The sequence below is a fragment of the Ciconia boyciana genome, chromosome 2 (genome assembly GCF_034638445.1).
Source record: "Ciconia boyciana chromosome 2, ASM3463844v1, whole genome shotgun sequence".
NCBI lineage: Eukaryota > Metazoa > Chordata > Aves > Ciconiiformes > Ciconiidae > Ciconia > Ciconia boyciana.
In genome coordinates, this window is record NC_132935.1 from 155,258,641 (window position 1) to 155,282,574 (window position 23,934).

General features: G+C 40.6%; 1 long non-coding RNA gene across 1 annotated transcript in view; it reads left to right on the forward strand.

The window, feature by feature from the left end:
- The first annotated feature begins 6,875 nt into the window (after positions 1-6,875).
- The window catches only part of LOC140647169 (uncharacterized), a 62,525-nt gene continuing 45,466 nt past the window's right edge, over positions 6,876-23,934 (forward strand). Inside the window, exon 1 of the long non-coding RNA XR_012040685.1 lies at positions 6,876-7,003. This is a non-coding gene — a long non-coding RNA (uncharacterized lncRNA). The remainder of the gene's footprint in view (positions 7,004-23,934) is intronic.

Consider the following 23,934-nt stretch of genomic DNA (forward strand, 5'->3'; position numbering starts at 1 on the left):
AGTCAAAAATCACCACTTGTTTTCCAGAGCTCATATTCCTCAAGCCTTTTATATTTGCATGGTTAAAAGGTGGTTGTAGCCACGCCTGTATTGCAGAATATGCCTCTAAGTCATACCATCACAGGGCATGGGCAAATGCTGAAAACTAAAGGGCCTTTTAATTTAGAGGTGGGAGAAATGAAAGAGACCAGTAGTTAGAAGAGGGAATCAGACAAATTCAAATGGGAAGTAAGAAACACAATCTTAAGAAAGAGGATGATTAGCTGTTGGAATTGTTTGGCAAGTAAAGCAGGGGAAGCTTTGATGTCTGCAGATAAAGACTGGATCTTTTTCTGAAAGAAATGATTTGGACAAATAAAGTTTTGACACTAATACTGGAATAAGTGGGTGAGACTTAAGGGCCAACATTGTGCTTCAAAGGTCGGAGCAGAGATCTGTGGCTTTAGATTCCATTTCTGAGAGACTCTCTGACTTTGGAAGGAGAATGCAATTTCTCATGAATATAAAGGAAAAAAACCCCACAATGTGAATGGCTAAGCACTGGGACCGGCTGCCAAGAAATCAGGGAATCTCCACCCGTAGAGACTCAAAACTCAGCTGGAAAATTCCCTGAACAGCCTGGTCTAATTTTGAAATTAGCACCTCCTTCAGTAGGAGATTGGACTAGATGATTTCCAGAGGTGCAGTCCAGCATGAAATTTTCTACAGTTCTGCAGTTTTCCTGATGTGCAAGATGCTGATGACATTTGATGACACTTGCATTTATAAAGAATTCCAGAGTCTTCAGATGGACTCTGTCTTCTAGTGATGTCCTGTTTTTATCTGTCTGAACAATGGATAGGCAGTACGACTTTTTCCTGGACGTGATCAAAGACAAAATTACATGTCATGAAGACTTTTGATAGTCATATTAAAGAGCCCATATATATTTTGGTTTATTGCATTGTTAAATATATTGTTTGTAAATACATTCTGCTTGAAAACATTGGAGAGAACCCAAATGAAATAATTGGTAATCCAATCTAGATGTTGCTTTGTTCAGGTTCATTGTATAAATGTAGGTTTTGCTCATGCTTCTCAAAGCACTCCTATTCAGGCGCTGGTTTGAGAACACAGCACCACCAGCTGTAAGGTGTGTGGAAAGGAAGTCCTTAATCAGGCCAAGGTGGCTCATTAGACTTCATTTCAAAACCTATTGTAAATTTGAAAACTCTAAAATGACAGTCATGCTATGGACACAGGAGAGATCATATGCTAGAGAGGAACATCGGCAGCTTTCCCTTCCAGCTGGTGCTCTTGCGGGTGCCTTGCAGGAGAGCCCTGGCAATGTTCCTCCTGATTAACAGCTTCTGACCAGAAAACTCCAACCTTTCACCCCTCAGCTCAGCTGCTGTGCCATTTGCTGCTCTACTACCCTCATGTATCAACAAAGGAAAGCTTAGATTATTTTTTTTCTTTACAGGGTATTATAGGGAAATCATTGCATTGCTTCTATTCTCAAATTAGTGAGCAAAACAAAAGGGAATCAAAGACGAGTCAAATAGTTTATCACACAGCCGAAGCAATGGTGACCTTGTCTGTCCACAGGCAGAGCAGCTAATTGGGCAGGGAGGTGCTGCGATTTAGTACCTATGTCTTTAGATTTTAATCCGATGTAAAGTGACATAATTGTATTGATCTCAGTGCTGATTTACACTATCTGAGAATATTACCATTTATTTTTAACTTCACTAAATTCCCTATCTGCTTTAGTATTGCTGATGCAAAGAAAATTAAAATACTCCAGATCAATCTAGTTTCCCAAAGTAACAATGAAACATTTATAACTGTAGTGAGAAAGGTGCACAGAAGCTCTTTTATTCTATCCTGCTCTTAAGAATTAAGTGAAATTACTGCAACATGTTCTAAATTTTATCAATTGTGACATATTTTATGCTACTGGCATAGTATATTCAACAAGTGCATTAGGAGAGTGCTTAGCACTTTGTAATTACACTCATATTTCATTTTAAGATAATTTCATGCTATTCTTTCAAAAGGCATCAAATTTGGAGCTGTAGTCTTGAAACAATAGGGTGTGGTGTTAAAAATATCAGATCTAAAATGCTCTTCTACTTCTCTAATGGAATATAACTAAAATACAGTGTGCAACTTTCATTCAAAAACCCTCTGTAGTCAGAGATACTATTGATTTAAGTCACTGTTAATTTAATGAAATGCCATTCTCCTTTTTTTGCCCTTCTTTGCTCCCCTCCTCATTGAAAAATCAGGTTTGCAGTCTCAGTTGTCTCAGTAAAAAAATATATATTATACTAACACTCCTGCTACATGGATTTTAAAGTAACTAAAACATTATTATGACACATGGCTTTTGCACCTCTGAGGAACTTTCTGACTCAGCACTGATAGTGTGGACATGTGGTGACTTTTTTTTAAAAAAAAGACCATTTCTTCTGTGAATATATGTTTTGTATATTTAGCTGTGCTTTCTGCAGGGCCTGAGAAATGACTAGAGAGTGCAGGTTTATCTTCATCAAATTCAGTGAGAATGCCGCGTGTAAAGAGGTTGCAAAATCAGGACTTCAACAAGAAAGCAGCAAGCCTTGGTCTTAATAGGATGCAATTTTTGAATACAGAAGGATTGGGGCCAATTAATGCAAGGACTAGTCATGGAGAGCCATGGGAATTGTACAATGGAGGAACTGCTGGACTGGATTCTAAATAACAAAGGGAGAAGTCCTGATCTTACCAAAGTGAGGGCCTGTTCTCTATGCAAGCCTCGGGCCAATAACGCAGAAGGTGCATAGTAGTCACGTCTTGATCCAAGGCTGCTTTCAAGCCTTGCTGCCTTGCTTCAGGGTGTGTGCAGGCAGCTTGTGCACAGCATAGCTGCAATTTGGTTGCAAAGCGTAATGCCCTGGCACTGCAAAATATACACAAAGAAGTGTAAGTCCTTCACCGCTTCAACATTTTAAACTATATGCAAGGAGGCATTACAATTAGGCTACAAGTTCTTTGCCATTTGAGACATGCAGTAGGTTTATTAATAATCGGACTTCAGATTTGTGAGGAAAATCTAAGTAATGTGGTTCTGGTAGTGCAGGATGAGCCTCCCTCTAGCTCAGGAGAGAGGCATACCTGAGCCAGGAAGCCTGCCATCAAACACTGCCTCCACAGTCAGCCTGTGCCTATTTGTTGTGTGGTGTGAAAGATCTCTGAGTTAGCTTTTTGCACACTATTGTACTACCAAGAAGTATCTGAGTCGTAGAAACAAAGCTAAGCAGCTCATGCTAAGCATCATGGAGACAAGCTTATGCTGCTACTGATTCAGTGCTAGCTGTGGGGATCTGTACGTGGGCTCTCCTGGACAGGACAGAGCTATCCTTGCTGGAAACAGTCACTGCAAAAATCCCACCAGATATGACAAAACATGGAGCACTGAGATGGGGCATGAATACAGACAAAAATAATCCAGCAGGTTTCACAGCTGGATTAGCAAATTTTAAAGGATACGATTTGAGAAATTAGGAATACAGACCAGCCTGTGATTTGTTGTATATGTACCAAGTGTACAGCTCTGACCTGAGTTCTGAAGTTTGGAGCAGTGTGATGAGCATCTGATGGACTGTCTTACAGAAATATTTCATTTTATTTAAACTGAATACTGTAAACCTCAAAGGATTGATGCATATTCAGTATAGCTCAGGCAGTTCACTAAACTGAGGTTACAGCCCTTGGGTTATACCAGCTTCTAATAAAGTTCGTGTCGCATTGAATACATCACCATTCATGGAATGTACTGTGTTTTTGGGTTTTTTTAAAATCAAAGTTCTCAGTAGGTTTGCTCCATGACTCATTTTCACATTCTCATGCAATGCAACAGAGTTACTTTAACCACTGTGGTTCTCCTGCACTGGGAAAATTCACAGGTGAGTATGTCATGTTGTTTGGCATGAACAGTAACTAGACAGTTCCTTTATTTAGAGTAATTAATCCTGCCTGCAAGTAGTGGTATTTTCCACAGTCTGTACCATTAAGTGGGAGCCTAGTTTTGAAAATTGATGCTAGTTCCCCAGTTGCATTCTTGGCTAAGGTTGAGTGTGTAACATCCCACAAGGTCATTTAAGGGAAGGAAATACCTCATGTTTCCCAACATCGTCAGTTCAGGCATGACCTGATTTTGCAATCTTACTCATGTTAGGCAATTCCCTTGCATGTCATAGGATTACTTGCAATAGCTCGGGCTACTTGCTTTGAAGGACGCTGACCTTGAATCTAAATTATCTGCTCCCTAATATCCTTCACTGTAGGAGAGGAAACAATCTTTCACACAGAATTAGAATAGGAAGATGATCTTGGAACAGCACATGCAAATAACCTCCAACCACTTGTTTAATCGAGTAAGAGGTCAGCTCCTAAGAACGATTTACATCCACAATGTATCATTACCATTATATAATATCTAGAAAAAATATTTACTGCAGTGGAAGTGTAGAACACGGGGTTAATAACCATTGTAAATGTTCTTTGCTGAATGCCAAACCAGCCCAAAATAAAGCACTCACTGTGCATTAAACAACAGCATCTAATGGTGGCAACCAAGGGGTCAGATAACATTATTGCTTCGAGTTCTTATTCCATGGATGCATTTTTGACCTTGAATCCCTCTTTACAGTACAAATTACCAGCTTAAAGAGTACTTTTAAAAGCAATCCTTTGAACAGGAGTGGGAAGAGCATTTAAGCAGCTCCAAGGTCCCCATAGACACAGCATTGGTGTAAGCTGTCAGGGGAATGTACTAATAGCCCCCAGAAAGGTACTATGATTGCCTTTCTCCCTGCTTCAGTTTTAAATTTCCCCCTCTCAGGCCATAAAAGCATAAGTCAAGTCCACCTTGGCCACAGAGATCAAATATGTTCTCTGCAGCATTAACTTTCAGAGCGTTTTCATTTTTCAGACTTTTTTCTGAGGTTGAAATGAAATCTTGCTTTTTATTTTGTGAATTCTTTTAATAGAAATCTTTTTCTAGGAATCCTTGGAGAGAGTTATTGTATGGTACTGCTACTCCCTGGGTCAAATTTTCTCCTGTTGTAGCGATTTAAATGGAGCTTTGCCAGCTTACAGCAATAGAGAATATGTTCCCATGAGTTTTACATCATGAAGTTTTATTGCTGATGTTGATTCCTAGGGTTACCACATACCTGAAGAACTCTGGGCAAAAAACCAAGAACTTCATATGATATTAGTTCTATTCGCTGCACATGAAACTTCACTGATTTCAGATATCCTCAGGTTTATATTGTCTATAAAGTGAACACTACCAGCAGAGTATCTCATATTACAAACACAAAGGAGAAAGGCTTGCCTTAATATTTTCTTGCAGGAAAATAAGGGTAGGCTCTCTCTAAAACATCTGATGAATTTAGCAACAAGACCCTATGCAACAGAGTCATATCTCTCTAATCCCCTTTCTCCTCTAATGTTTTCCTCCGCAGACTGTTGTAGGTCAAGTATTATTCCTGCATTGACTATACTAAAATATTTGTTGCTTGTAATAAAGCTTTGTAACATAAAGACTGTACAAACAGAAAACAATTTTGATTAGCTTTGCTGAAAATATTTTAGATTTGATAACAGATATAGGAGTATCTGTGTCCGGGATTATGAATGAAATAAATTGTATTAAATTATTACATTAAATCTTCTATTAAAGCACAAGAAAAATGATGTTGTTTCAAGTATGCAGTATTCATACTTCAAGTTTATGAAGTAACAAAAGCAGTTAACTTTGTAATTAATTAATGAGTTGTGTTGGAAAGGTTTCTAAAGTAGATAATAAGGAAGTTGTAGCAGCAAGCGTCCTTGAAAGACATCTGTGAAGCTATATTTTGTAGGGCATTTGACAAGTTAATATTTGACAGCATGGCATTTAATGACAGTGTAGAATATGCATGATGTAATTGTTTAGTTACCCAATAAGATCTGTTAAGTAAGTGTTGTGTAAGGTGGGCACACAGTCAAGGGGTATGGCTTCCAAATGTGTATGTGAGCGAGATACTTTGTGGATAAGGAAACCAACATATTTGAGGATTTGGAGGAGAAGGATCTGTGGCCCTGAAAAGAAAACTCTGGTAACTTGTCTTCATTTGCTCCTACTAAGCCAGGGCAACTTTGTGATAACAAGCTGTTAAGATTTGCTTAGAATACTTGTGCATATGCTTAGAACGAGAAAGACAAATTTGCAGCCTGTTGGTTTTAACAGGAAAGAAAACCATATTTCCAACACTAGCTTTAATGCAGCTCTTTAGAAGAATAAATCTAATTAAAGATCTGTTATTTCTATGGCCTATCTTTATTTTATGTTAAGGTAAGCAGTCATTATCTAGTTTGAGCTAATTTTATATCAGACCAGAGACACTGGTCCTTAAATTTCCTAAATCCTTTACTGCATCACACATATCCCAATTCCAAGGAATTTCGATTATCCCCTTCTCACAAGGGGGATAATCTGCTTTTTACTTCACTATCCCACCCACTTACATTTGATATATCCTCTCAGTGGACCTTCCATAAGGGGAAGAGTCTACAGCCCTCAGCCCTGTTTATCCTCTCCTTTTGAATAAACACTAATTCTCTGGCCCCCAGTAGTCTAAGCGCAACTTGGGTAGCAGCAGTCCCTCAGTAGAAAGCCCATCTTGCTAACCCTACAATGCAGGAGAATCCATAACTAAGTTTTTCTCCTGCTCTCTGAGTACTCATCAGACCCCTACAAACCTCCTGCATCTTCCTTGGCGACCTTTCAGCAGATCACATGTGATTCCTTTTTCTCCCTTTTTGAGTCCTTGGTGCTGCAGCATCCTTGTGAGCAGTGGCAGCTCACAGTCGTCTGAAGAACCGCCCTACAGATGCTTTTTCCCATTCCGTGTGTGTCTACTGGAACCTTGCTCCCAACCATGGCTCCCTACGGGAATAATATTCAAGCTCAGGAGAGATCATACATAAGGTAAAAGAGGCTTAGCTTTTTTTTGTGCTTTTTGGGGAGGGGGTTGGGTTTGGGTTTTTTTTCCTATTATGGGTTTGTGTTTCCCCTGCTGTGCTCTAAAGCTAAAGAAAAAAGGATTGAGCCAAACCCTCATATGAAATGATGCTGTGACACAGGTAACTTCTGCATGGATAGTTCTCAGATCGTGGGGAAATCATCGGGCCTTTTATTTATATACTGCTCAGTTTCTGGGAATTTCAGTCAAGAACCAGGATGCTACAGTCCTATACACTGCATAGTTTGGAGGAAGGGGAGAGGAAATCAGTCATTTCCCCTATTTGGATCTAAGCAATCCACAAGCTTTTTCATTAGTGAATATCTATGCATTAGGGTCTTGAATGGCATTGTAACATTGAAGGATGTTGCATCAGATATGGAATTTCCAGCTTGGCAGTTGCTGCCTGTTTCCTGATTTTAAAAAATTTTGTTAATTGTTATTTTCTCCTGAACTTGAAGTTTTAGAGGGCTGATGTGCAATCACAGAGCCAAGATCTGTTTTACTTCTTGGTCTGCTTCTGTGTTCAGTTTGGGTTTTTGCCCTTTGCTTGCATTGTGTGGATGCTGGATGCTGGCATTCAGTGGCTGTGTTGTCTGCTTTATGGTGGTTGATAGGATGATTCATGGAATTTCGGCTGTTGCAGGGGGAACTTGAGAGGAAGGGTGTCATTGCTCATCTTTGCCTTTGTTCACCTCCTCGAGTGTTTTGCTTTAAGGAAGCAAAGCAGGTACACTTTTGTTTGAGGTGTTTCTACTACTTTCTTGAGATTAAGAGCGTATCAACCACCTATTTGTCTTCCTTTCCTCAATCTTTTACAAGGAATTTCTCAAAGTGTTCACAGAAAAATCTGAAGATATTTTTGGCAAAAGAGATCTGAGGAGAAGACCTGGTTATAAAGATGATTGTTGCAGAGATTGGAGCCCTTTTTCCCTGCTATTTGAGGCCATTAAATTATATCACAATGAGTAGTGTGTTGTAGGAACTTTTGAACCATGTAACTGGTTACTTATTAATTCTTATGCAGTATGACTATATACACGGTACAGAATATTGTCACTACAGAAAGATGCAAGCAATATTCAAAATTTTTATAGTGCTTATATCAGAACACACTTCACCATTCTGGGAGAGAAACTGAGGCGCAGAGACAAGATCACCCAGCGCGCTCGAGGTCACCCAGCAAATCTCTTTTAAAGACAGGGAGTGAACCCGGATTTCACAAGTCCTCATTCAGGATCTCCCATAGCTCAAGTGTAAATGAACACACAGGGCACTCTGCTGTGGAGAATAAGATGCAAGATGTAGAGAGAAGGTGGATACCTGTATTAAAACACACAATTTCTTTCTTTCTTTCTTTCTTTCTTTCTTTCTTTCTTTCTTTCTTTGCTTCTTCCTGCAGTGCATGTGATGCACATATGAATTCTGCCTTGTTTTTTTCCTGCAGAACTGCTTATGCCCTGTGGTTACTTCAGTGATAAGGTTCAGCTGGCCTGACATATGACTTTCCTGCTTGTTTTCTTTGCTATCATATTGCTCTCACAAGTTACTATTCATTGTGGGCGGGATTGGGAACATGGCAAAGAAGCTGTGTTTCAGCTGTGGCAATCCAAGGAGTGGGTGGCTTCCACGTTTTTTGTTTATGGGGTCAGACTCCTCTCCCTTAAGCACCAAACATTTAAAAATTGAACATGAAAGTCTGAGATACTCATTGCAGACTTTCTTCATAGTTATTGGAGAGAAATGAGGTTCTGTAGCGGGTATTTACTTGCCCTGTCTTGGGGGCCTACTTTTATCCACTGTCTGTAAAGGGAACTGAGAGTTATGCTGAACACAAGCATGTGAGAAAGTTAGCTAAGTCACAGTAGGTCAATCTTCTTCTGCTTTTTTTCATTTTCCCCACTAAGGTTATACCCCTGCCCAAAGCATCATCTTGTTTCTCTTGAGCTGGCCAGTGAGTGGGGAAAAGGGAGAGGGCCATTTCAGTGACAGACACAACAGTGTTTAGCAGTGGTAAAGGTGGTGGCAGGAGTCTGCAACTTTGCTTTTCAGTCCTTGCACAGTCGACAGGTTGCTTTCTGCTTCCTTCCTGCAGTCTTTTGCTTCTCAGCACATCCTACCGCTTTATTCATAAGGGAAATGTGACTGGAAATGCCAGCTCAAAAATATCATGCACAAAAATCTGCTGCCTCTTTGTGTCTATGCTGGCTGCCTGTGACATCTCTGTCATTGCCCTTGTAGCTCACTGCTGTTATTTCTTGCAGTCATGCTAACTGAATTTACATGCCACAGTTTCCAGGACCACTACTGTCCTTCACTTGCCCCAGTGGCACTACTTAGAGCAGGAGGAAATGGAAATGTTACAGCTGTCATAGCTGCCCTTGCTGCCTGGTCTTTGGAAAGGGAACTGCATTAGGCATTAATTATTCTTATTTCCTCTTCTTATTTTATCCTTCCTTCTCTCTCCCTCTGACCTTTTTAAATGTTAGGGAACTCTGATTTCAGTCTGTCCCTCACCTCCACCTGTCCCTGGCTGGAAAAAGACATAGAAAAATCACAGATGCTTTGTATAGCAAGAGACCAAGGATATATGGTGTCACAGACTCTGTCCCTTCATTGCTGTGCTGCCCAGGGAGCACAAGGAGCCTGGGAAGGTTTCAAACAGGAAATATCCACAATGCCCTGACAACACAGTGGTAATGTAGACCACTGCACTCCCTTACACTCCCTAAGCACTGCACTCCTTGAAATTTAGAGCATGGAATTACTATTATTTATCTCATACTTATTCCTAGAGGTCAAGACTATGTCTTACTTTGTAAGCCTTTTATAGACAGGTACAACTGGGCAAAGCACTGTACCATGGCTCAGAAATACCAGTTTCTAGCTCTGCTGCTGGTTTACTGATGACCCCTAAAGCTACCTATATCGAAGTATTAGAAAGACCTGGCATTAGACACAGGCATGGAGGCGTCATCAGCTCCTTAAATGCGTCCAAAAGTCTTCCTCCTGTCGTGTTGGCAGGGAAATTGACTGGCAAGCAGGTGTGCAGGTCTGCCTATCGCCAGGCTGAGACTAAACACTGATAGGCAGTAGGAAGGTTTCTTACCTGTTCACAGGTGTGAAACTGCAAAACCAGCCTTCTGATAAGAGCCATGGGAGCAAAAGTACACATTAGTAACAATATGGAATTTGAGCAGCTTGTGAAAGGCTGTGTGTAATATGCAAAAGCTGAAAGGAGCCTGGATTTGATGACCTGCAGGGAGATTCCTTTCAGTTTTATGACCCAGTGAATGATAAAGCTTTTGCATAAATTTACAGGGAGCTTTTTATAGTGAAGAGGGGAAAGGGGCGTGAAAGTGCATACTGCGAAACGTCATCAGGGATAAGTTACCACTGATCTTGTTTGTGGAAGAGAAAAGCTGGTAGCAACCCAAAGAGCGTATAAGACAGGACAAGTAGGAAGGTATCTCATCCATTGAACTCACTCTCTATTTTATGAGTAGTCAGTGCTTTCCCCTCCCCAGCTCCTTCCCCTCCTGAGTTGCTTACACATAGGACTTGCATGGTAGGCAGCGAGCGTGATGTAACCACTTATCACTCATCTCTTGACCGTTGTTTCCCTAGTTTCTCTTTTGAAGACTGACTTTCTATTTCTACCAGAGAAAAGTCAGTCTAGGCAGGGGCAAGGTAAACAGTAATGCACTGTGAGAGAGGTGCGTTTAGTGTCTTGAGCGTAGTGACTGGCTCTGAATTAGTCATGCCCTTTCAGGAATAAGAATTCAGTCTCCTTGGACAGCTCAATGAAGATGTCTGCTCACTTCATATTGAAAACAGGCAAGGGCAATGGCTGACTGGCTGAGAAAAGAAAAAAAGGATAATAAGGAAAATATGTCCACAAATCAGTGATACCGTCATTTTGAATACTGCATACAGGTTTGGCCTGCTTATCTCAGAAAACAAAGGGCACAAAGAGAATGGACAGCAAAAGGCCAAAATGCATTAGCAGGGCCATGAGGAGAGATGGAAGAAGACAGACACTTCGCATTCATCTGGCATTTAGAGACAGCCCAATGCAGAATTCTTCAGGCAATTGAAATGAACAACAGAAACTACCCCATAGAAATGTTTCCCCTCCATTCCTCAGGCTGGCCAAAGAATCAATTAAAGCTGGTCTCTAAAGCACTATCCAGGCATTCCCTAATAGGTGGTGAAAATGCATTAACTGCATCACACTCTGTCCATGCACAGATTTCCATATTCTCTCCTCGCTGTTTGGAGCAAGGGGCTCGGTAACCTTCGTAGCATCACCACTACCTCTAGCATCATGGAAAAGCCACACTGTGAGGAAAAGCAGGACAGAGGCAGAGCTGAATATGGAGGACTGAGGAAACCTGTACTGAGTTGTAGATGACAGCACGGCCCAAGGTCGTTTCATTCACTGTGACTCCTCTCCTTGGCGAGATTATGGGGACAGTGGCAGCTGCAGGAGTGCAAATGTGTACCCTCTGCACTGAAAAGTTGATAGATCATGGGTGGTGGTTAAATTGTTCTAGTCACAAAGCTCTTATGAACTACCGGGACTAAGGAGTCCTCAGGGCTGTAGTACCTGTGCTGTGGATCCTCACCAAGATTTTCTGCAAATGTTGATTTTTTCCCCAGTGCAAATTTTTTTCCCTGATGAAGAATAGTAAGGATCAAAACCAAATATCCCCTGCCTGAATAAGAATAGCTTTTTAATTATTATTAAATTAGGAATAGAAAGATTATAAAGCTCTTAGTAAAGGTCCCAGTGTGCCTGGAACTGGTGAATTGGGAAAAGAGAGGGAGCACATCTTGTAGCTGCTTTTGCGCTGTGAGCTTGGGGGTGTCCTTTGCACCAGGCAGCAACACTTCAGCAGAGAGTGAATGAAGGTGGGAGCATATTTATTTCCTTAAATCTTGGCATCTGTCCCCGCATCCTTCCCTCAGCCGAGGGAGTAGTCATGGAAACAGCCAAGGACAGCCTTGCTCCAACAGCAAAGGTTTGGTCCCTTCCGTGGGGCAAGGAGAGACACGGAGAAGGGAAAAACACAGTCCAGGGTGACAGTGTCATCCTCGAATACATTTAGCAGTTGTCATCAAATCTTTAATTTCACACAAAACTGAAAGGGACAGGAGAATCCTAGGTTTAGTGCCTCCTCTAAAGGAGACCTGAGGCAATTTTGCTGGTTTTGCTTTATGTGAGAAAATGTTCAAAAGAGCTGTTGCAATCTATCATGTCAATAACTCACAGACAAAAGGTGCCTAATAATATGCATTGACACAACAGCCTACAATGGCTGTGTGGGAACCATTACATTTATTATTATACCAATGACCCATAGACTATGGAAACGTTTATTTCTTTCCACGGAAATCTTTACTATTCTTTTAAGTACCATGAAAAGGAGATGAAATGAGAAGAGAGCAGCCATATTCAGCATGTTAAGAAGTAAAAGACATTTGAACCACTTTCTATTCAGTCCCTGTTCACATTCTTAATAGGAGCAATTAAAGAAATATGCCAGAGTATCTGAGCATATATATCTGGCACAGATAACACTGCTTTCTGTATTCATATCTTTTAAAATGAGGTGAGTGAAAGATGGGAGTAAAGTACATATTTTTGACCTTGCCTTTGCTAATATAAACATACAGCAGAGTGTACGTATCGTATATTTTAAAAAATCCTTGCACAGTTTTCCCCAGGGAGTGCAGAAGGAATAGAAAGACCTACACATGACAGATGCTAATCATGTCACACTTGTGTGCACCTTCTAGATACTATGGTGATGAGGCTGTTTAAGTCTCCAGACAGAATGAAGCATGGACATCTGTGCTGAATAGTCTGACTTTTCACAATTTAAAGATGACCCTTCACATATTTTTCCTATAGGTTTGCTATGTTAATATTTATACAGGGAGGTATTAATAAACAGTGGCCTTTCATAAGTAAGTATTCAGCAAGTAAAACCCATTGTCATTTATCAGTGGGAAGGGAAGGTATAATAGATTTCAGCATTTTAAAGTCTATGCACACATAGTTTAATTTACCGGTTTTCCCAAGGGCCAGCAGCATGGATTTATATCTCATTGTGATGAGGTCCTTGACTGTAAAACAGCTGGCTATACAAGTAAAATAATGTATAAATGATACAAACATAAATAAATATTACAGAGTAAACATAGTGATTAGAACCAAATAAGAGATGTGCTAACTTGAATTCTGAGCCAGGATGCAGGCATTGCAACACAAAATTAATTATCTGATCAGAACTGCTTGGGCGATCAGTTTTCACGTTGGACTGCACTGAGTAAAAAAGGATCGTTGTCAGTGCTTGAGTGGTCTGTTCGTAATTGCTACAACATCCTGGAGTAAATAAGACTGGGGACTGCTAGCACAGCTGAAGTTACTGTGTTCGGTGCTGTTGCAGAATCATTATGTGTTCATGCAGGTGGCCCAATATCCTGAAAAATTGACAGTACTTAGTGAAGAAACCTTCCTCACCTTTTGCTCAAAAAAGGCTTTTTTGAGACAGTCCAAGCTTACACCACCTGTACATCTTATTGGCTTCTGGGGCACATAACATCCATCAGGATTCCTCCAGGAGGGTGACTTGTCAGCCCAATGACAACTGCATGGCAGTGCCACAGCAAAACCTCAGGTGCGTTGCAGTGTACCAGTCCTTCCACCCTGCAGGTGTTTCACCCTGCATGTCCTGCAGTGAGCTGAACCAGAGCATGAACTCAGGGCTGCATTCAGAATAGGAAAAAGGTGTAACCGTAAAATAAGGAGCAGATATTACTTTCAGGCAGAGTGTCCCGCCAATGTAGAAACGTTTGATTAAAGAGAGACCACCTCTCTGTCAGAAACATCCCTATGCCATGTTGGAGTCTAATCCTGTTTTGTGCAAATGGTCCAGCAATAGCAATACTAGGAGGTCAGTCCATTCCCATTTCCATCACCAATCTGCTCCATACCCACACTGAGCACTCACCATCCTGGTAGTACCTACTGTGCTTCATATATTAATGTTGCCTCATAATACCACTAGGCTGTTATTAAAGTTGCTGTCTAATCTTCCAGCAAGGAAAACTGTAAAACCAAGCAGTGAAATGAGTAGTTGAAAGTCCCAGGCCACATCTAAGCAAGGTTTGAAATTAGAAACTGGATTGGAAGCATGTGCTTTGAAGCCTTTTAACCGCAAGTATTGTGGCTTCCTCCTAGCCTCTGCTTTCTTTCATAAAAGGAATGAAATGCCTATCTACCTCACAAGGTGTTAAGAGTGTGATTTTTTGGTCCTCAGGTGCCCTGTGAGGGCAAAAAAAAAAGGCTGAGTGATGAATGTAAGCAAGCTTAGACTTTGATTAATCCGTATTAGAGTGGAGTGGATTATTTTTAGATTAGCTATCACTCATCTCTAAACAGATCTTTAACAAGTATAAAAAATTCACTTTTAACTAATCCATAAATGGCAGCGGGTTCCAGGGCTTTCCCTTTTCCTGAATCAGGCCAGGGATTGCTGTTTTTCTTTACTACATGGCAGTCAAAAAGTATTATCCAAAACTTTATTTCTTCACTAATTGACATAAGGAGCTATAAAATATTTTTCCACTTTCTACTTTAGAATAGTAAAACTTGCAGAAAAAAGAAAATCTTAGATGTTTATTCTGAGGTTAATTCTCTACAAAATACAGGGGTAAATGACTTAGACTTGTAGGAGAGAGGATAGCATCCCATGGCCTAGAAGATCTGATGATGCTAGTAATAAATCCACATTTCCCTTACTTTTTAACATAACTTTCAATCCATTAAAATTTTACATCAATATAATTATTTATCTCAAACTTAGAAGGAAAAGCTAGTTTCTGTGAAGCAATTATTCTTGCTTCTTCATGGTGTAATAGGTGACTTTCTCTAACCTAAACTGAACTTTAGCTAGAGGCTGAGCCTAAAACAAGGGTCCCCAGCCAGTATTATGATGAAAAAGTTCTCACAGTCAAGTTGTCTTTGCACCACAGCCTCTCCTTGATGAACCCTTTCCAGCCCCCATCCACCTGGAGCTCTCAGCTCACCTTAGTCCGAGTCTTCGACCTGACTCCAAGCTGATGGCCACACCAAGACATTCTCACAAATAAGTTCTCTCTGTACTCCACCCTGCCCTCTGCCATCTCCTTTCTAGTCCCCCTAACACTGCCCCTTTAGGCTCTTTCTTTTTATCCACCCTAATCCTAACTCTAACAATACACCTAACTGGAAGTTTCTTGCAAAAGAGTTCTCCTTGCAGCCTATGTTTTCATTTGGCAGTTACTTTGAAGACAGCCTCCAGCTAGAGCTCTCTTTCTCTCAAATCTGGCAGTAACCTTAATTCTAGCCCTAACTATAGGCTGAGCCTTACACAAAGCTTCCCAGCCAGTGCCCACCCAAAAAATTTCTCACAGAAGAGTTATCTCTGTATCCTATCCTTTATTTTGGCACCCCTTTCCAATCCCATGACAATTGGATTTCTCAGTTCTCTTTCCCCCACCCTAATTCTTACCCCGCCAGTAATCCCACGTGGATGCTGGGCTTTAGACTGGGTCCTCGAACACGTATCCAGATGAATTTTTTTTCCACACAAGTTCTTTTGGCAATCTATTCCTTCTCTTTGAAACCCCTTCTCAGCCCCACTCCAACTGCAGCAACAAGCTCTCTCTTTCTTTCATCCTTGGCTCTAGTAATAACTATGAAGGTAAGCTGAGCCTTCGATGGGGTCATGTGGTCATTGCCCACATTGAAAAAGTCTCCCAGCCAAGTCTCTCAGTCTTTACAGCCTACACTTTCTTTTGGCAGGCTCTTTGCCATCCCCCTCCAAGCTCTGGGCTCCTTTTTCTTCTCAATTTTAACCTTAAAAGTAAGCCTAACCTTAACCTGAGCTTCAGAAAAGCCCAAGAAACTACTGCTGAGACCATAAAGGCCTCATGGAAAAGTTGTCCTGTTGTCCTATAATTTTGCTTTGACAGCCAACTTTTCACTCCAGCTCCAATGGGAGCTCATGGCTCCATCTTTCTCTAAATGATAAATTTAAGCCTCAATCTAACAGTAATCCCTATGTCCAGGACCCCCAGACAATATCCACACCAAAAAATTATTGTAACCACATTCCGCTTCCTCCTCACCTTTTGCTTTGGCATCTCCTTTCCAGCTGCAGTCCTGTGATGTCCCTTTTCCTTATCCCCAAACCTTGCCCTAACCCTACCTCAAACAGCAGCAGCTGTACAGAAAGCCAGCAAAACTCTGATGTTCTTTTTCAGCTTTTGATTCATGCTTTTATCCTTTTTGACTACTTATCTTTGACTTCTGAAGACAGAGAGGGGGGAAAAAGTGGGAGGGATCATGAGAAAAGGGTCGAGGGTTAATGTTCATAAGACTCCGCAAGCTATGATTTCTTTAAAGTGCAGGCTGTGCTATATATATTTCTATCCTAAGAGTACGGGAACTGCTTGGATTTTCATAAGCACATAAAACATCTGTAAACATCCAGAGATTAGGCTTGGGTAAATCTGCACCTTTGAAAACTGTCCCAGTCTTACAGCGCTTTGAATCATTATCATATTAACAATTCATATAGTTCTAATAAACTGGGTAATTCATGGTTTTCTGAATGTCCTTTCTGATTCCCATTAAAGTCAATGTCAGTTTTGCCTTTGAATTCAATGAGAATGCCCAGCTATGACAGCTATTAAGTGTCTCTCCCACTGTTATAGTAATGAACAAGGCTACAATAAGTAAGAGCCCAGTCCTGAAGAGCTAAAATTGTAGAGAGAGAAAATATTAAAAAAAAAGTGATACACTCCCATTTCACAGATAGGGGAAAAATCAAAGAGAGATTTATACATGTTTACACAGATGGGTGCAGCCAGAATCAGCTGTGGTGCAGAAGCCTTATTGCTGCATTAGTTCATTGTGAGTGAGCTAATTAGGATTTTGACAGTCTTTCTTGGGTGAATCTAGTTGTGGCCTCTTCAAACTTTACTGCCACCAGCTGTCTGCTTTACACTTCTACCAGAGATTACTGCCCCTACATCTGGCTCAGCAGATGTGCTCGTGCATCAGCTGCTCCATCTCACAGTTCAGCATCTTAGCTTCAACCTCACCAAAGGTAGGCGTATACTAAGATATGGAAATGCAAGCTGGAGTGGCCAAGACACAGGTATGCATCTGTGCCTATCCAGCTTACTACTGGGGCAGTGACTTCCACTGGAGGAGTGAGAGAGACACAGTAATATCTGGAGACTCCTGAAGCAGAGCATGTCTGTCAGCATGGGGACATTTGGGCATATGTGTCCCAGATGGGAGCTGGCTCATGTCCACAGGCTCAGAGCACAGGCAGGGGAGCTCCTGTTTGCCTGCTTCTGTCCTCTTGAACACACCTAGATAAATTGTCCAAGGTGACACAGGAAGCCATGGCAGAAACCCAGCTCTAATCATCCCAGTTTCGAGAAGTCCTTGAGCTTCTGAAAAAAGACCACACTGAAGGGATGGATTTAGAGGAGGACAACAGTTGTGTTTAAGATCCCCTCTCTCCCCTGTTGGTATACATATGTTCAGTGGCTTGTGTATCCATATGGTAGTGAAGCCAATCACACTGTAGCTGTACGCAGCCCTGTATTTTCCCCATCCTTTATATCCCTGTTTTTCTCCTACGGTTGAATTCTGAATGGTGGGAAGGACAACAGTTTCAATGGAGAGTTCAAATTCCCTTGGAACTCCTTTTCTCTAGAAGTTATTTACACATTTGCATGGCCCAAAGTAGTATTGAGCCCTCTGGGCAAGGTTTGTGAGAGTTTCCCTTTGTTGTCTCTTAAACTGAAATAGTGGGATTTTGAGGTTTTATACTTATGCTTTATAAATATAAATTGCTTTGATCAGAGGTGCCAACACTAAATATCCTTCCCCTCATTTGGAGTGTGTGCATATTTTCTCTCCTTACAATCCCCCAAAGACTTGCTTCACCTCACACTCTGCTCCCCACCCCACCTGTGTACTTTCAGATTAGCCACAGCGTCAGCTTTGGCTCACTCATATTTCCTGCAAAGGAATCAGGAATAACTCTCACTCCAGCGGTCCAAATAATAAGCAACTGCTCCTGCAAGTAATTTTGTTTTTCAGATCTGAAGTCTCCCTACTTTAGTCTGGAGGTTGCACAAAGGCCTTCTTTCTCCATCTGCTTTAGGCCTTCGCATTGCAGCACTCAGAGGTGGCTCCAAGCTGCAATAATCTGAATCCAGGGTGAGTCTCCCCAGAACTCATAAGATGTTTGGGTCTGCAGTTTTGGTCCATCTATCATGGAAAGCATTTTTTTGACAATGCACCGTCTGGAACTTTTGACATTCATGTTCATTCTTCACTTGAACCACAAGCTCCCTGTTTGATCTCGAGGAATTCACATGATACTTCTGTGACTCACCTTGTCATCCTTCTTATCTATTTATAGCATAAACCCATGGGATAGGAACCGTCACTTCCTATGTGTACGTAACATTTTGTGTTACACTGCATCTGCAACAACGCTGACCTGCCCTCTGCTAAAGCTAGACTCATGCAGATAATAAGGGCACAAGAAGAATACTTACATGTTTACTACTTTCTTTTTTAACTACTTTTGTACCTCAGCTCCTATTTCCTCCATCCCTTCCCACAACATTATCCTTCAATTTCTTCCTGCGAGACAGTAATGTGCCTGAGTCTGTAATGCATTATCTTCTCATAAAGGGTTATGTAATATTTTATATGCAGGATGCTGTATGAAAATAAATTGCATTACTGTACTGTATTAGGAAACTTTATCATAGACAGAAGGCATATTGCATCCTGTTTTTCTTGGAGGCTGAAACAATGAAATGGTATTAGAGATGGATGTACACATCAGATGCTTGGGGGAGGGAGCCCTGGGATATTATTTGTCATTTAAGTTGCTAAATTCCATCATTAGTTAATATTCTAATTAATTCACAAATAGTCTAGATACAGCAAGTTTTTTGTCTGGGTTGTTGTTAGTTTTTTCCTCCAAGGCCTTGTGTTGTTTCCTCCAAGAGTTGTGTTGCCAAGAGGTGCCGCAGCAAACACAGGACAGTGTAGTTTTACTGCAAGGTAAAATACATAGGGTTGGTGATCGTGTCTTGATTGCACATAGCTTACCCCACAGTAATCCTAACATGTCTTCTATTCATTGTTTTATTTTATCTCCAATTAGTCCAAATATATTAATTGCCCACAGGTAATAATCCTATACCTTTTAAGCAAAGAAGACAAGATTTGAGATTTTATGCAGCTGCTTCTAGGATGGAGTGGCTTGCACCAGTCATTTTTATGTCTGCCTGATAGAAACTAGCCAAATATCCCAGCAAAATATCTCTATGTATGTAGAGCATGAGACTCGGTCCAACAAAAAATGACAAGACCATTTTCCGAATTTGATCGTATGAAATACTGTGCCATTAAAAAGCCAAAATCGATGAGAGTCAGTGTTATTTAAGAGTTCCTACAGTCAAGGTAAGGCCTAAAAGCCATACGTCTCCCTGCCCTTGTGGCCATGTGAATACAACACTGACAGTCTTCAAATGTTTCTCTTTCATACACGACGAATGGCCATTCATAAATGAATCTTAGCAGGTTGTGCTGGCTTTATTGAAGACTCAGATGTCCTATAACTATATCAGCCTCTCTCTATAATTCAGGTGGCTCATAAATACTGCCCCTTCCCCCACGGTTAGCTCCTGTGAATGCCAAAATCACTGAACGGACTCTGGATGAAGCAAGTACTGGAGTTTTGACTGGGTAAAACCAGATCAGAAACTTCACTATTGTAAATGGAAAAAGCCCTGCCTGGGTCAGTGAAGCTTCACCTCTTCACCCTGGGTGATTGTCCCTAGGTGCATCTTTTCCTCAGACCACACTTGCTTGGTGAAACTAATGAATTTCTAGCTTAAATGCTCTGTATTTGTTATACAGTAATGATTTCTGGTTATTGACTTGATACCTGTTTAACAGTGATGTGGTCTAGATGCAGCTAGGGGTTTCCTCCAGTATCTGAAATCCTTGCAATTCATTGGCTGTTGGGCTAATGTTTGTTAGTCTCCTAAGGATATAGGGAGACTTTAGGACATTTTTAAACTCTTCCACATGTAAGCCTATTGTTTGTTTATGAGCTGGTTCTTTTTTGGGCAAGCGTGGGAAACAAGTTCTTTTTGCAGGTGCAAAATAAGCACAAACAACGTGTAAACAGATGGTCCAACATCCTTTTCCCCATCTTTGTTAGAGCCAGGCATTTTCAGACAGCCATTCTTCCAAAACAAGTTAGGGAAATGTCTTCTGTCTTGAAAATAAGCCACATGCTCAACACATACACCTAAAGGACTAATAGATTCAAATAGCAAAAGGAAAAAGCCAACTTCTTTGATCTCTTGAAACTACATTTCTGGGGGCATTAGGTGAAACTCTTTGTCAATGAAGGTCCAATCCTAACCTGGCAGATTGTATTTTTTCTTGACTACATATTCATAATTTTTTTCAATTTTTATCTGTCTATCTATCTATCTATCTATCTATCTATCATATATATGTGTGTATATATATGCATACACATACATATTTTTATATTTTAGTGGTAATAGGAGACTCTAAACCATGCTTGGTTCTGGAATTCAGGGTGGCTGAACAACTGGTTCTAGTCTAAACACTTCTTTCTTACTCTTTTCACCTTCTTTCTTTCCCATTGCTGCTATTCCACTACCAGTATTCAGCTATACTTTTTACAACAAGTTACTTGGTCCTCTTTTCATTAAATTCAGTAAACTCCAGACAAACCTCTAGAATAACGTTTCCCATTGTTCTGGTTTGTTTGTTTGCACTCTACGTCCAGCTGTGAGCTGGGGTCATGGCACCATCAGCAGCTGGAGTCATGTTGAGCTTGTGGCATGCTGAGGGCAGAGGTATGTTCACCGTGGAACATTAGGAATCCCCATTTTAGAAACACTTTTCCCTGAAAAGCTGGATCCAGCTGCTCTCCCTCCATTTAGAAACCTCCTTCTGACTTTTTAATCCAAATACTTTCCTGCTAGACCTGAAATGGATATGACAGTTTCTTGGGATTACAGGTTGTTTCTTCAATGTTAGAGAGCTTCTTACACTAGTTCCCTGGTGACCTCAACAGTATTTTCTATCCCTGACCTTGGAGAAACTTTATAGCATGTAGGATTGGATAACTGAGTCTCTCACACCTGCTGAAGTCTTGCAGTGGGTATTGATGAACAGAATCAAACCTTGTGCCTAGAGAAGAAGGAAACATGTTTCATGTTTGAATGAGCATCAGAAGATGCAACAGGAAGGTTTTCTTTAAACCATTTTGTTCATCATCAGACTTAGGATTCCTTGATTTCCTTCCTTTAACATGACTCAGAGCTTGTTTGTTTTCAATATGTATATTGAATATTTCGATATATATACATGTATTCATTTATTCATTCAGGTTTATATGGAAAATTTAATGCTATAATTCTTCACTGTTGCAGGAACATAAGTCACTAATGATGGTACTGCTCCTGCTTCCTTTCTGCTGTAAACTTCAGTTTTGGGGGCTTCTTACTGGAAGTAGTGACTTACTAAGAAAACAATGGATTATTCAAAACAGTATTTCTATCAAGAAACTTTGATTTAGGAAGCTCTTCCATGCCTAGTGTTCTGCAGCATAAGAATACTGCACATTTTTTGACAATTTGAAAAAAGTGTCCTTCTGTAAAAATAGTAAAATATCAATAGATCTGTTTTGTCACACTGTTTTTTAAAGATCAGCTTTTGTTGTTGTTGTCACAGTAGGTCTATTTCTGCATGAGTCAAAAATAGTTGGTGAACCAAGTGTTTGACATTTGTGCTACTTAATGAAAACATTATGTCATGAGAAATTTATTATTGCCTTTGTCCCTCATTTCATTCAGAGGAAGGAAAAACATTCTCAAGGGATTTTGAAGCTAGGCCAGTGAAGTAGTCCTGCAGAGGAATATAGGTATGTCTGTACTGAAGACAGCTCTAAGTATTTTTCCTAGATATCAAATTTTCCTAGATATCAAAAATTGCCAGTGAATGACTGAGAAAAAGTCTTACAACCCTTCAAAGATGGAGGCTGTGGCTTTGCAGTCATGTTATGATGAAATAACTGTGAACTGCTTTGTGAAGGGACGTTGCCATCCCCATCTCTGCTCCCAGCCATGTGTTCCCTTTTGTCCATAACTGATGACCGTGCAGCAGGTATGGATCCAACTGAAAAGCAGTCTGTTCTTTTGATATTTCTTTTTAATGAGGTTTGTTAGATTTGCTTAAATCTGTTGTAAAAACCCAGTTCCTCATATGAACCGGTGACATGAGCACATTTCCTACAAACAAGAGTTTTCAGGAGTTCCTCTGCAACTATGCATGGAAGGGGCAGGCTTGCCCTACTGTGAAAGGCGAGTAGAAGCTTGCCATCAGAGAAGAGGATGGGAGCTGCTGTGATTCTGCCTGGAAAGCTTAGGTCGCCCGTAGATACATACATATATGTGTGTATACCTACATGTATGTATGTATAAATAGATATATATACCCCCCCTTCCTTCTGATGGCATTACTAAAGCTTCTGCTGCCCTGGCAGTGACTGAGCAGAAGTGAGAGTGGGATCTGTAGAAATCAGAAAAAAAGTGGAAGGGAAGTGGGTTATTTCTTAATTTCTCCAGATTCTCCTGCCCCTAAAACTGGCAGACCCCAAAGGAATTGCCCCAGCCGCCTCTTCTTACTTTGTCACCCTGCAAAAAAAAAGTAAAACTGCATCTGATTTTTTTTGTTTCATTTTTGGCAATTTTATTCTATTATTTATGCCAGCAGTTAGGTTCTGTACTTTGTTACAGCTGTGAAAACCTAAGATAACTCTAAATTTTCCTGTAAAACTGCTCTGCCAGAATTGGGCTCTTGATATCTGACATGAACTGTCTGCTTCCTGTCTTGCCTACTAGATCAGATATCATGCAAATTTCATAGTGAATCATACTGTAGTTACACCTGTAAAATACATTTCTGTAATAACCAGATCAGTTAAGAGAAGGGCATGTACAGGAAGAAAAAAACACCTCCTCCATGGCCTGCTTGCACCCACTCTGAAATGTGCATCGTTGACAGGAAAAAAACATTTCTTATCAATTGAAAATAGGAAAAAAGTTCTGCAGGCTGACAGAAAAGGGATTTGGGTTCATATAAGGCAGATTAAAGCAGTGTGGGTAGTGTGGGACCAGCCTTCAGTGAATTCAAGCTAGGACCCCCGGGATACGTGTGCTGTGAAGCATACAACGAGCAAAGCTTTGCCTTGAGACTCCATGGGCAGTCTTTGCAGGCATTGTGATGGGAGGTTCTCACTACAGTCTAGTTTTGACTTCAGAAATGAAAATTTAGCTTTTTCATGTTTGTAATTGTCATTAAGATGGTGACTGCATAACACGTGACCTGGCTTTCAAGGGAATATGTGGATTCGGTTCTATCTGTCAAGGTCTCTGTCTCTGTGTAATCTAAGCACAGAGCCTATTTAGTAATTCTGCTTCTGACATGCTTTGTGGCTTTGGGAACTTCACTTGCCTTTATCTTCCTCATAAAGAAGCTTATTCATCTGTAAAATGAGGATAATAATATTTCCCTACCTAAAGAGTGTTGGGAGGCTTATTTTGCTAATGTTTGCGAAGTGTTTTGAGATCCTTATATTGAAAGCACTATAAAAATGCAAAGTATTACTTAATCCCCTGGGCCTGCTATTATTTAAATATGTCGGTTATTGTTTTGCACTATTTATCTTTTTCCTTTATGTTATTTTTAATACAA